The following is a 12,540-nucleotide window of genomic DNA, read 5'->3' as shown; positions in this document are numbered from 1 at the left end:
CCATGATGATACGAGGGGGGTCCAACACGTTGACGTAACGACGGAGGAAGGTCGTGACGTCACTATCGGGAACAAAGGGGTCAAACATGTGCAGAATCACTGACCTTTCATTGTTGCTCTGGAGCCCCAGACACACGTAATTCTCCAGCCTGCCACTTTCCTTAGCCTTCATGATCTTCTCGGAAGCACTGCGATGTCCTTTCTCCTCCACGAACGAGAGATCCATATAGCGCTGCGCCCGATTCCCCTGCAAGCACTTGATATCCGCCACGTCCAAACCCAGGATCCCAAAAAGGATCTCCTCTTCGAAGACGTCCCTCCCCGGCATCTCTCCATCCGGCTTCCAGATGAAGCGGATGGTCTTCCGGATCTTGGGACCCTCCTCAGCCGTCCTCGCCGCCCCGGGATCCGCAGCCATCGTTCCGCAGCCTTTGCGGCTGCCGAAGCAGCCTTCTCACCAAAACCGAAGTCTTCTGGTGTCCAAGCGTCCAATCCAGGAAACGAAAATCCGAAGCGCAGTCCAAGCCAATCCAAAGTCCAAATCCGGCAAATCCAGCAGCGTAGTCTCCTCCAGGCGGTGTCCTCTCCGGTCTTCTCTCCCCGGTCTTTTGGTGTTACCTCAGCCGCGGGCCTGCCACGTACTAAGGATCGCAGCCAAAAGGCCGAGAAGCGATGCCCGACGCCGGCCTTGGGCGGGCGCGCGGGCGTCCGGCTGGCGCGCAGCGGCGCAGGCCGACGCCTCTGGAGCCCGGTCCGCACGCGGCTGCCGGCCGCCCGGACTCCGCTCTCCCCCTCTCTTGCCTGCCTGCTTGCTCGCCTGCCTGCCCGCCAGTCCCGGGCGGGGGCCCTGCTCTTTGATCTCCTGTCAACGGCCCGACAACGACCGCAGCCGCGGGGGGCGCCAGCCGGCCGGCCTCCTTAGCTTAGGCCCCTCCCACCAGCAGCAGCCGTGCCGAGTGAGCTGCAAGCGAAAGCGGACCGTCGGCACCTGCGGGCAGAGGCAAGGGGCAGCGCTCTCTCGGGAGGGACGGGGACACACACACACCTGCCTGCCTGCCGAAAAAAAGAAAGAAAAGGTGTATATACTAAGTTTTTTGGAGGGAAAACGGCCGGCTGTCGAAAGGGGCCCGCCTGCAAGGACGGGGACACACACACACACACACACACACACACACACACACACACACACACACACACACACACAAGCCACGCCTGCCTCCCTGGAAAAAGGAGGAAAAAACTAAGTTTTTTGGAGGGAAAACGCACGGGAGCCGAAAAGGGGGCCGGCCTGCTTGCCGAGAGAGTCGAGGCGCGGGAAAGTGCACGGAGGGAGCACGGGAACGGGGAGGGGGAGAGAGAGAGACACAGAGACACACAGATGGACGAGAGACGAGACCGGAGAGGAAGGAGCTCCGGTCCACCTCGCTTGCTTGCTAGCTACGTCTGTCTTTTCACCGCTGAGAGAAGGTAGTGCACCGTTCCCGGAGGCGCTGCAATACCGGGCCGATGCGTGGAGAGGACGGAGCAAGCTCCTGATCCAGCTCCCTGTTCCAAAAATCCGTTTAATATGTGGTCCCCCGATGGGGGACGTATCAGATATTAAACTGATAAGAACAGATACTACACTTGATCTTAGCCAAAAGGCCGAGAAGCGATGCCCGACGCCGGCCTTGGGCGGGCGCGCGGGCGTCCGGCTGGCGCGCAGCGGCGCAGGCCGACGCCTCTGGAGCCCGGTCCGCACGCGGCTGCCGGCCGCCCGGACTCCGCTCTCCCCCTCTCTTGCCTGCCTGCTTGCTCGCCTGCCTGCCCGCCAGTCCCGGGCGGGGGCCCTGCTCTTTGATCTCCTGTCAACGGCCCGACAACGACCGCAGCCGCGGGGGGCGCCAGCCGGCCGGCCTCCTTAGCTTAGGCCCCTCCCACCAGCAGCAGCCGTGCCGAGTGAGCTGCAAGCGAAAGCGGACCGTCGGCACCTGCGGGCAGAGGCAAGGGGCAGCGCTCTCTCGGGAGGGACGGGGACACACACACACCTGCCTGCCTGCCGAAAAAAAGAAAGAAAAGGTGTATATACTAAGTTTTTTGGAGGGAAAACGGCCGGCTGTCGAAAGGGGCCCGCCTGCAAGGACGGGGACACACACACACACACACACACACACACACACACACACACACACACACACACACACAAGCCACGCCTGCCTCCCTGGAAAAAGGAGGAAAAAACTAAGTTTTTTGGAGGGAAAACGCACGGGAGCCGAAAAGGGGGCCGGCCTGCTTGCCGAGAGAGTCGAGGCGCGGGAAAGTGCACGGAGGGAGCACGGGAACGGGGAGGGGGAGAGAGAGAGACACAGAGACACACAGATGGACGAGAGACGAGACCGGAGAGGAAGGAGCTCCGGTCCACCTCGCTTGCTTGCTAGCTACGTCTGTCTTTTCACCGCTGAGAGAAGGTAGTGCACCGTTCCCGGAGGCGCTGCAATACCGGGCCGATGCGTGGAGAGGACGGAGCAAGCTCCTGATCCAGCTCCCTGTTCCAAAAATCCGTTTAATATGTGGTCCCCCGATGGGGGACGTATCAGATATTAAACTGATAAGAACAGATACTACACTTGATCTTAGCCAAAAGGCCGAGAAGCGATGCCCGACGCCGGCCTTGGGCGGGCGCGCGGGCGTCCGGCTGGCGCGCAGCGGCGCAGGCCGACGCCTCTGGAGCCCGGTCCGCACGCGGCTGCCGGCCGCCCGGACTCCGCTCTCCCCCTCTCTTGCCTGCCTGCTTGCTCGCCTGCCTGCCCGCCAGTCCCGGGCGGGGGCCCTGCTCTTTGATCTCCTGTCAACGGCCCGACAACGACCGCAGCCGCGGGGGGCGCCAGCCGGCCGGCCTCCTTAGCTTAGGCCCCTCCCACCAGCAGCAGCCGTGCCGAGTGAGCTGCAAGCGAAAGCGGACCGTCGGCACCTGCGGGCAGAGGCAAGGGGCAGCGCTCTCTCGGGAGGGACGGGGACACACACACACCTGCCTGCCTGCCGAAAAAAAGAAAGAAAAGGTGTATATACTAAGTTTTTTGGAGGGAAAACGGCCGGCTGTCGAAAGGGGCCCGCCTGCAAGGACGGGGACACACACACACACACACACACACACACACACACACACACACACACACACACACAAGCCACGCCTGCCTCTCTGGAAAAAGGAGGAAAAAACTAAGTTTTTTGGAGGGAAAACGCACGGGAGCCGAAAAGGGGGCCGGCCTGCTTGCCGAGAGAGTCGAGGCGCGGGAAAGTGCACGGAGGGAGCACGGGAACGGGGAGGGGGAGAGAGAGAGACACAGAGACACACAGATGGACGAGAGACGAGACCGGAGAGGAAGGAGCTCCGGTCCACCTCGCTTGCTTGCTAGCTACGTCTGTCTTTTCACCGCTGAGAGAAGGTAGTGCACCGTTCCCGGAGGCGCTGCAATACCGGGCCGATGCGTGGAGAGGACGGAGCAAGCTCCTGATCCAGCTCCCTGTTCCAAAAATCCGTTTAATATGTGGTCCCCCGATGGGGGACGTATCAGATATTAAACTGATAAGAACAGATACTACACTTGATCTTAGCCAAAAGGCCGAGAAGCGATGCCCGACGCCGGCCTTGGGCGGGCGCGCGGGCGTCCGGCTGGCGCGCAGCGGCGCAGGCCGACGCCTCTGGAGCCCGGTCCGCACGCGGCTGCCGGCCGCCCGGACTCCGCTCTCCCCCTCTCTTGCCTGCCTGCTTGCTCGCCTGCCTGCCCGCCAGTCCCGGGCGGGGGCCCTGCTCTTTGATCTCCTGTCAACGGCCCGACAACGACCGCAGCCGCGGGGGGCGCCAGCCGGCCGGCCTCCTTAGCTTAGGCCCCTCCCACCAGCAGCAGCCGTGCCGAGTGAGCTGCAAGCGAAAGCGGACCGTCGGCACCTGCGGGCAGAGGCAAGGGGCAGCGCTCTCTCGGGAGGGACGGGGACACACACACACCTGCCTGCCTGCCGAAAAAAAGAAAGAAAAGGTGTATATACTAAGTTTTTTGGAGGGAAAACGGCCGGCTGTCGAAAGGGGCCCGCCTGCAAGGACGGGGACACACACACACACACACACACACACACACACACACACACACACACACACACACACAAGCCACGCCTGCCTCCCTGGAAAAAGGAGGAAAAAACTAAGTTTTTTGGAGGGAAAACGCACGGGAGCCGAAAAGGGGGCCGGCCTGCTTGCCGAGAGAGTCGAGGCGCGGGAAAGTGCACGGAGGGAGCACGGGAACGGGGAGGGGGAGAGAGAGAGACACAGAGACACACAGATGGACGAGAGACGAGACCGGAGAGGAAGGAGCTCCGGTCCACCTCGCTTGCTTGCTAGCTACGTCTGTCTTTTCACCGCTGAGAGAAGGTAGTGCACCGTTCCCGGAGGCGCTGCAATACCGGGCCGATGCGTGGAGAGGACGGAGCAAGCTCCTGATCCAGCTCCCTGTTCCAAAAATCCGTTTAATATGTGGTCCCCCGATGGGGGACGTATCAGATATTAAACTGATAAGAACAGATACTACACTTGATCTTAGCCAAAAGGCCGAGAAGCGATGCCCGACGCCGGCCTTGGGCGGGCGCGCGGGCGTCCGGCTGGCGCGCAGCGGCGCAGGCCGACGCCTCTGGAGCCCGGTCCGCACGCGGCTGCCGGCCGCCCGGACTCCGCTCTCCCCCTCTCTTGCCTGCCTGCTTGCTCGCCTGCCTGCCCGCCAGTCCCGGGCGGGGGCCCTGCTCTTTGATCTCCTGTCAACGGCCCGACAACGACCGCAGCCGCGGGGGGCGCCAGCCGGCCGGCCTCCTTAGCTTAGGCCCCTCCCACCAGCAGCAGCCGTGCCGAGTGAGCTGCAAGCGAAAGCGGACCGTCGGCACCTGCGGGCAGAGGCAAGGGGCAGCGCTCTCTCGGGAGGGACGGGGACACACACACACCTGCCTGCCTGCCGAAAAAAAGAAAGAAAAGGTGTATATACTAAGTTTTTTGGAGGGAAAACGGCCGGCTGTCGAAAGGGGCCCGCCTGCAAGGACGGGGACACACACACACACACACACACACACACACACACACACACACACACACACACACACAAGCCACGCCTGCCTCTCTGGAAAAAGGAGGAAAAAACTAAGTTTTTTGGAGGGAAAACGCACGGGAGCCGAAAAGGGGGCCGGCCTGCTTGCCGAGAGAGTCGAGGCGCGGGAAAGTGCACGGAGGGAGCACGGGAACGGGGAGGGGGAGAGAGAGAGACACAGAGACACACAGATGGACGAGAGACGAGACCGGAGAGGAAGGAGCTCCGGTCCACCTCGCTTGCTTGCTAGCTACGTCTGTCTTTTCACCGCTGAGAGAAGGTAGTGCACCGTTCCCGGAGGCGCTGCAATACCGGGCCGATGCGTGGAGAGGACGGAGCAAGCTCCTGATCCAGCTCCCTGTTCCAAAAATCCGTTTAATATGTGGTCCCCCGATGGGGGACGTATCAGATATTAAACTGATAAGAACAGATACTACACTTGATCTTAGCCAAAAGGCCGAGAAGCGATGCCCGACGCCGGCCTTGGGCGGGCGCGCGGGCGTCCGGCTGGCGCGCAGCGGCGCAGGCCGACGCCTCTGGAGCCCGGTCCGCACGCGGCTGCCGGCCGCCCGGACTCCGCTCTCCCCCTCTCTTGCCTGCCTGCTTGCTCGCCTGCCTGCCCGCCAGTCCCGGGCGGGGGCCCTGCTCTTTGATCTCCTGTCAACGGCCCGACAACGACCGCAGCCGCGGGGGGCGCCAGCCGGCCGGCCTCCTTAGCTTAGGCCCCTCCCACCAGCAGCAGCCGTGCCGAGTGAGCTGCAAGCGAAAGCGGACCGTCGGCACCTGCGGGCAGAGGCAAGGGGCAGCGCTCTCTCGGGAGGGACGGGGACACACACACACCTGCCTGCCTGCCGAAAAAAAGAAAGAAAAGGTGTATATACTAAGTTTTTTGGAGGGAAAACGGCCGGCTGTCGAAAGGGGCCCGCCTGCAAGGACGGGGACACACACACACACACACACACACACACACACACACACACACACACACACACAAGCCACGCCTGCCTCCCTGGAAAAAGGAGGAAAAAACTAAGTTTTTTGGAGGGAAAACGCACGGGAGCCGAAAAGGGGGCCGGCCTGCTTGCCGAGAGAGTCGAGGCGCGGGAAAGTGCACGGAGGGAGCACGGGAACGGGGAGGGGGAGAGAGAGAGACACAGAGACACACAGATGGACGAGAGACGAGACCGGAGAGGAAGGAGCTCCGGTCCACCTCGCTTGCTTGCTAGCTACGTCTGTCTTTTCACCGCTGAGAGAAGGTAGTGCACCGTTCCCGGAGGCGCTGCAATACCGGGCCGATGCGTGGAGAGGACGGAGCAAGCTCCTGATCCAGCTCCCTGTTCCAAAAATCCGTTTAATATGTGGTCCCCCGATGGGGGACGTATCAGATATTAAACTGATAAGAACAGATTTTTTTTTTTTTTTTTTTTTTTTTTATTGAAAAACAGTTCATTAAATTCCATTATTTTCCTTTACCTTATTTTCAACCATACTTATAAGCACAAAGTACTGTTTTCTAATAAAACATAGAAGGAAACAAATCACAACCAACTAAATACCTTATTCATATTGACAAACAAGGTCATATCAACCATTAATTCACAAACCCAAATACGCAGCCTTTGTCATCCAACCCTATAGCACAGCACACACGCCTAGGCTAATACAGAATCAGTACATCTGTTAAACATAACATTTCAACCCAAAAGTTCCATCCCATAATCAGCTAACAGAATCTTCAGTAAACTACCAACAAATCCCATTCATATCAACAAAATTGCACAAACAAATCAAATCGCAACCAAACCTATTCCCATCCCATCACATACCCCAAAACCTCCACTCATCTCCATAATCCCGCCCATTATGCAAATTAACCCAGATACCCTTTTTTCCAAACTGTCAGTACAATCCATTTCCGTAACTCTACTATATACATCCAAAAACCCGTCCTAGTGAAACAAATCAAATTTTCCCACTAACCAACCCCAAAACCTCTGTCCTATTTACATTGCCCATCCCTTTTACAAGTATTTCAACAATCAATTTCACATAACATTCAATACAATAACTTCGTTATACTTATACAAATTCACGTCAGTTAATAACAAAAAACAAAAAACACAGCAAACCCAGTATCACAATTCCACATTATTCACGTCCAAACATTCGAAGAAAACCCGCCATATAACCCAAACTCGCCACCTAATTCCCTAATCCCGCCCCTTATGCAAAAAAGAAACCTAACATCTAACGTCTATACCTTAAATCTACATCATCCCTTCCCTTTCTTTTTTCCTTTTTTCCTAACTGTCTGTCCCACCTTAACCTCACCCTTCTCATTCCCTTCCTCCTTCACATCTACAGTCAAGCCTGATACACTTTCACCAGCATCACCATTCACCCAACGAAACTTAAGTCTGTTTGACCCCTCCTCAACACCTGACACATCTCTCTCCGCGCTCCCCAAACCATTCGTCCTACTGTCGATCCCACTATCTCCCTGAAACCGCCCCTCTAACAAAATGCCCGTGTACCCTTCCTTCTCTAAGTCCAGTTCACATGATTTCACAAAGTCAGAATACTGTCTCTCTTCGTCGCTGTCAATAAACCCGTCCGCATACACTACCATGTCCTCAGAGTCATAAATTCCTCCCTGCACATCACTCCCTTCTTTCTCCATGTCTCTTACATTCCTACTCACACAATTTACATTAACACTCTTCTTCACATTCTTTATACAACACTGATAAACATGTCCCGGCTCGTCACACAGATAACACTTTTTCTCTTGCAGGCAATTCCTGGCCACGTGACCTGTCTTCCCACACCGCTTGCAGGACACCAACGTACACTGTGAAGCAAAATGTCCACGTTCCCCGCATACCATACACGCAAGGGGCTGCCCAGGATAAACCAGGTAGCCCCTATGGGTCCCGATCTCGAAGAATGCAGGGGGGTGTATCACCCCCTCCTCGGCCGTCTTCCCCAGTCGCAGTCTCATCAGGTAAGTCCGCTTCCCATTCCATACACCATCAGGATCCAACTGTCTTTTCCCTGCTCCTTGCAAATCCACAAATTGTTGTAGAAATGCCTCAATGTCCTTCTCTGGAACAAATGAATCAAACACATGAACCATCATGACTGTCAGTTCCCCGGCAAACATTGGCTCCACACGAAATAACTTAACCGGATCCTCATCCTTCTTCTCCTGAACCTTTCTCCACACATCGAAGCACAAAGCTTCTGATGCGAGAGTCACTTCGAACACTCCCCGGGCACAATAATCCTGGAGGCAAAAAACGTCCGCCAAGTTAACCCCCAAACATTGAATCAACATAAACTTTTTAAACTTATCTCTATCCCAGCACACAGGTCCGTCGCGGCTCCTCAGTGAAAAAGAAAGGGAGTTCTTCCTCCGCTCCTTCCTCGCCCAGGGATGCCCAGCCATCGTTCCAGCAAAATCCTCAGCGCTCCTTCCGGATCCTCCAGGTAAGCAAAACCGCCGTTGTCCAACACCGACCACCGTCTCAGCAAATCCTCGTCACCACCGCTCCAGTCTTCCAGGCTCCACCATCAGCACTCCGTTCCTTCAGGTCCTTCCGTTCCTCCCCTCGCCTTCCCGACCCCCCGGACTAAGATCTTGGAATTGCGGGCTTGCCGGCTTAAACCTTGATCTTAGCCAAAAGGCCGAGAAGCGATGCCCGACGCCGGCCTTGGGCGGGCGCGCGGGCGTCCGGCTGGCGCGCAGCGGCGCAGGCCGACGCCTCTGGAGCCCGGTCCGCACGCGGCTGCCGGCCGCCCGGACTCCGCTCTCCCCCTCTCTTGCCTGCCTGCTTGCTCGCCTGCCTGCCCGCCAGTCCCGGGCGGGGGCCCTGCTCTTTGATCTCCTGTCAACGGCCCGACAACGACCGCAGCCGCGGGGGGCGCCAGCCGGCCGGCCTCCTTAGCTTAGGCCCCTCCCACAAGCAGCAGCCGTGCCGAGTGAGCTGCAAGCGAAAGCGGACCGTCGGCACCTGCGGGCAGAGGCAAGGGGCAGCGCTCTCTCGGGAGGGACGGGGACACACACACACCTGCCTGCCTGCCGAAAAAAAGAAAGAAAAGGTGTATATACTAAGTTTTTTGGAGGGAAAACGGCCGGCTGTCGAAAGGGGCCCGCCTGCAAGGACGGGGACACACACACACACACACACACACACACACACACACACACACACACACACAAGCCACGCCTGCCTCCCTGGAAAAAGGAGGAAAAAACTAAGTTTTTTGGAGGGAAAACGCACGGGAGCCGAAAAGGGGGCCGGCCTGCTTGCCGAGAGAGTCGAGGCGCGGGAAAGTGCACGGAGGGAGCACGGGAACGGGGAGGGGGAGAGAGAGAGACACAGAGACACACAGATGGACGAGAGACGAGACCGGAGAGGAAGGAGCTCCGGTCCACCTCGCTTGCTTGCTAGCTACGTCTGTCTTTTCACCGCTGAGAGAAGGTAGTGCACCGTTCCCGGAGGCGCTGCAATACCGGGCCGATGCGTGGAGAGGACGGAGCAAGCTCCTGATCCAGCTCCCTGTTCCAAAAATCCGTTTAATATGTGGTCCCCCGATGGGGGACGTATCAGATATTAAACTGATAAGAACAGATACTACACTTGATCTTAGCCAAAAGGCCGAGAAGCGATGCCCGACGCCGGCCTTGGGCGGGCGCGCGGGCGTCCGGCTGGCGCGCAGCGGCGCAGGCCGACGCCTCTGGAGCCCGGTCCGCACGCGGCTGCCGGCCGCCCGGACTCCGCTCTCCCCCTCTCTTGCCTGCCTGCTTGCTCGCCTGCCTGCCCGCCAGTCCCGGGCGGGGGCCCTGCTCTTTGATCTCCTGTCAACGGCCCGACAACGACCGCAGCCGCGGGGGGCGCCAGCCGGCCGGCCTCCTTAGCTTAGGCCCCTCCCACCAGCAGCAGCCGTGCCGAGTGAGCTGCAAGCGAAAGCGGACCGTCGGCACCTGCGGGCAGAGGCAAGGGGCAGCGCTCTCTCGGGAGGGACGGGGACACACACACACCTGCCTGCCTGCCGAAAAAAAGAAAGAAAAGGTGTATATACTAAGTTTTTTGGAGGGAAAACGGCCGGCTGTCGAAAGGGGCCCGCCTGCAAGGACGGGGACACACACACACACACACACACACACACACACACACACACACACACACACACAAGCCACGCCTGCCTCCCTGGAAAAAGGAGGAAAAAACTAAGTTTTTTGGAGGGAAAACGCACGGGAGCCGAAAAGGGGGCCGGCCTGCTTGCCGAGAGAGTCGAGGCGCGGGAAAGTGCACGGAGGGAGCACGGGAACGGGGAGGGGGAGAGAGAGAGACACAGAGACACACAGATGGACGAGAGACGAGACCGGAGAGGAAGGAGCTCCGGTCCACCTCGCTTGCTTGCTAGCTACGTCTGTCTTTTCACCGCTGAGAGAAGGTAGTGCACCGTTCCCGGAGGCGCTGCAATACCGGGCCGATGCGTGGAGAGGACGGAGCAAGCTCCTGATCCAGCTCCCTGTTCCAAAAATCCGTTTAATATGTGGTCCCCCGATGGGGGACGTATCAGATATTAAACTGATAAGAACAGATACTACACTTGATCTTAGCCAAAAGGCCGAGAAGCGATGCCCGACGCCGGCCTTGGGCGGGCGCGCGGGCGTCCGGCTGGCGCGCAGCGGCGCAGGCCGACGCCTCTGGAGCCCGGTCCGCACGCGGCTGCCGGCCGCCCGGACTCCGCTCTCCCCCTCTCTTGCCTGCCTGCTTGCTCGCCTGCCTGCCCGCCAGTCCCGGGCGGGGGCCCTGCTCTTTGATCTCCTGTCAACGGCCCGACAACGACCGCAGCCGCGGGGGGCGCCAGCCGGCCGGCCTCCTTAGCTTAGGCCCCTCCCACCAGCAGCAGCCGTGCCGAGTGAGCTGCAAGCGAAAGCGGACCGTCGGCACCTGCGGGCAGAGGCAAGGGGCAGCGCTCTCTCGGGAGGGACGGGGACACACACACACCTGCCTGCCTGCCGAAAAAAAGAAAGAAAAGGTGTATATACTAAGTTTTTTGGAGGGAAAACGGCCGGCTGTCGAAAGGGGCCCGCCTGCAAGGACGGGGACACACACACACACACACACACACACACACACACACACACACACACACACACACAAGCCACGCCTGCCTCCCTGGAAAAAGGAGGAAAAAACTAAGTTTTTTGGAGGGAAAACGCACGGGAGCCGAAAAGGGGGCCGGCCTGCTTGCCGAGAGAGTCGAGGCGCGGGAAAGTGCACGGAGGGAGCACGGGAACGGGGAGGGGGAGAGAGAGAGACACAGAGACACACAGATGGACGAGAGACGAGACCGGAGAGGAAGGAGCTCCGGTCCACCTCGCTTGCTTGCTAGCTACGTCTGTCTTTTCACCGCTGAGAGAAGGTAGTGCACCGTTCCCGGAGGCGCTGCAATACCGGGCCGATGCGTGGAGAGGACGGAGCAAGCTCCTGATCCAGCTCCCTGTTCCAAAAATCCGTTTAATATGTGGTCCCCCGATGGGGGACGTATCAGATATTAAACTGATAAGAACAGATTTTTTTTATATTTTTATTAGAAAAAAGTACGTTAACAAATCATAAAACAGTCCCACACCAACACCCCCCTAATGTCCCGTGCACAAATCCTTCCAGCGCTCTTTTGCTGCAGCAAACCCCCATCTGTGAATGTCCCACTGGACCCTCCTGGCCACCTCCTCCTTCACCCTCCGCAGGATCCCAAAAGCAGGCTTCTCCACGCCGTGCTTCACCAGGTCTGTCCGGGCATCCCAGATGAAGGCCTTGACCAGGCTGACCAGTAGCCACAGCAGGAACTTCCGGTTCCGGCCCCGGATGCCGGCGATCCCTTTCAGGACGGACGCTTGCGTGATGGGGGAATCGGGGCTTACCTGTGCAAAGAGGGTCCCGCACGATCTCCACACCCTCTGGGCGAAGGCACACTCCCAGAAGACGTGACCCACCGTCTCTTCGCCCGCGCAGCCGTGTCGCGGGCACAGGCTCTGTCTGGAGAGCCCGTGCGCATGCATGACGGCCCTGACCGTCAGCCGACCCCACACGCAGAGCCAGTTCAGGTCCTTCAGCTTGTTATCCAGCCCCTCCGGCTGGACCCGCTGCCAGATGATCCGGGACACACCCGGGATCGCCGGCCGTTCTTCCGCCTTCACCATCCTGTACATGGTCCTGTGATTCAAACAGTTCGTCCCTTCCTTGATCCCCGGGTGTGCCCGCAGCCACCGCACTGCGTGGCGGTAGTGCAGCGGGAGCCGCTCTGCTTTGGGGGTCGTGTTGGTCCAGACCGTCAGGTGCCGCATGCTCGCCGCCAGCCAGAGACTGACAAACCGGCTGCACAGGTGGGCCGGGTTGTCGTGCAGGACCGTGCACAG

At 59.0% G+C, this 12,540-nt stretch overlaps 9 non-coding genes across 9 annotated transcripts; all 9 read right to left on the bottom strand.

Annotated features, from left to right (window-relative positions):
• Positions 1 to 1,465: 1,465 nt before the first annotated feature.
• LOC148808032 (U2 spliceosomal RNA) lies at positions 1,466 to 1,656 on the bottom strand. The gene has a single exon (XR_016088465.1). It is a non-coding gene; the product is annotated as a U2 spliceosomal RNA (small nuclear RNA).
• Positions 1,657 to 2,445: 789 nt separating this feature from the next.
• On the bottom strand, positions 2,446 to 2,636 carry LOC148808031 (U2 spliceosomal RNA). The gene has a single exon (XR_016088464.1). It is a non-coding gene; the product is annotated as a U2 spliceosomal RNA (small nuclear RNA).
• A 787-nt stretch (positions 2,637 to 3,423) lies between these two features.
• LOC148808030 (U2 spliceosomal RNA) lies at positions 3,424 to 3,614 on the bottom strand. The gene has a single exon (XR_016088463.1). It is a non-coding gene; the product is annotated as a U2 spliceosomal RNA (small nuclear RNA).
• Positions 3,615 to 4,403: 789 nt separating this feature from the next.
• On the bottom strand, positions 4,404 to 4,594 carry LOC148808029 (U2 spliceosomal RNA). Its single transcript, XR_016088462.1, has one exon. It is a non-coding gene; the product is annotated as a U2 spliceosomal RNA (small nuclear RNA).
• Positions 4,595 to 5,383: 789 nt separating this feature from the next.
• Positions 5,384 to 5,574, bottom strand: LOC148808028 (U2 spliceosomal RNA). Its single transcript, XR_016088461.1, has one exon. It is a non-coding gene; the product is annotated as a U2 spliceosomal RNA (small nuclear RNA).
• Positions 5,575 to 6,359: 785 nt separating this feature from the next.
• On the bottom strand, positions 6,360 to 6,551 carry LOC148808027 (U2 spliceosomal RNA). The gene has a single exon (XR_016088535.1). It is a non-coding gene; the product is annotated as a U2 spliceosomal RNA (small nuclear RNA).
• Positions 6,552 to 9,587: 3,036 nt separating this feature from the next.
• On the bottom strand, positions 9,588 to 9,778 carry LOC148808026 (U2 spliceosomal RNA). The gene has a single exon (XR_016088460.1). It is a non-coding gene; the product is annotated as a U2 spliceosomal RNA (small nuclear RNA).
• Positions 9,779 to 10,563: 785 nt separating this feature from the next.
• On the bottom strand, positions 10,564 to 10,754 carry LOC148808025 (U2 spliceosomal RNA). Its single transcript, XR_016088459.1, has one exon. It is a non-coding gene; the product is annotated as a U2 spliceosomal RNA (small nuclear RNA).
• Positions 10,755 to 11,541: 787 nt separating this feature from the next.
• On the bottom strand, positions 11,542 to 11,725 carry LOC148808024 (U2 spliceosomal RNA). Its single transcript, XR_016088529.1, has one exon. It is a non-coding gene; the product is annotated as a U2 spliceosomal RNA (small nuclear RNA).
• Between the last annotated feature and the right edge of the window lie 815 nt (positions 11,726 to 12,540).

The sequence above is a fragment of the Atractosteus spatula genome, unplaced genomic scaffold (assembly GCF_055471065.1).
Source record: "Atractosteus spatula isolate fAtrSpa1 unplaced genomic scaffold, fAtrSpa1.hap1 Scaffold_25, whole genome shotgun sequence".
Taxonomy (NCBI): Eukaryota; Metazoa; Chordata; class Actinopteri; order Semionotiformes; family Lepisosteidae; genus Atractosteus; species Atractosteus spatula.
The sequence above is the reverse complement of the archived record's forward strand: the minus strand, read 5'-3'. Positions and strand labels throughout refer to the sequence as shown.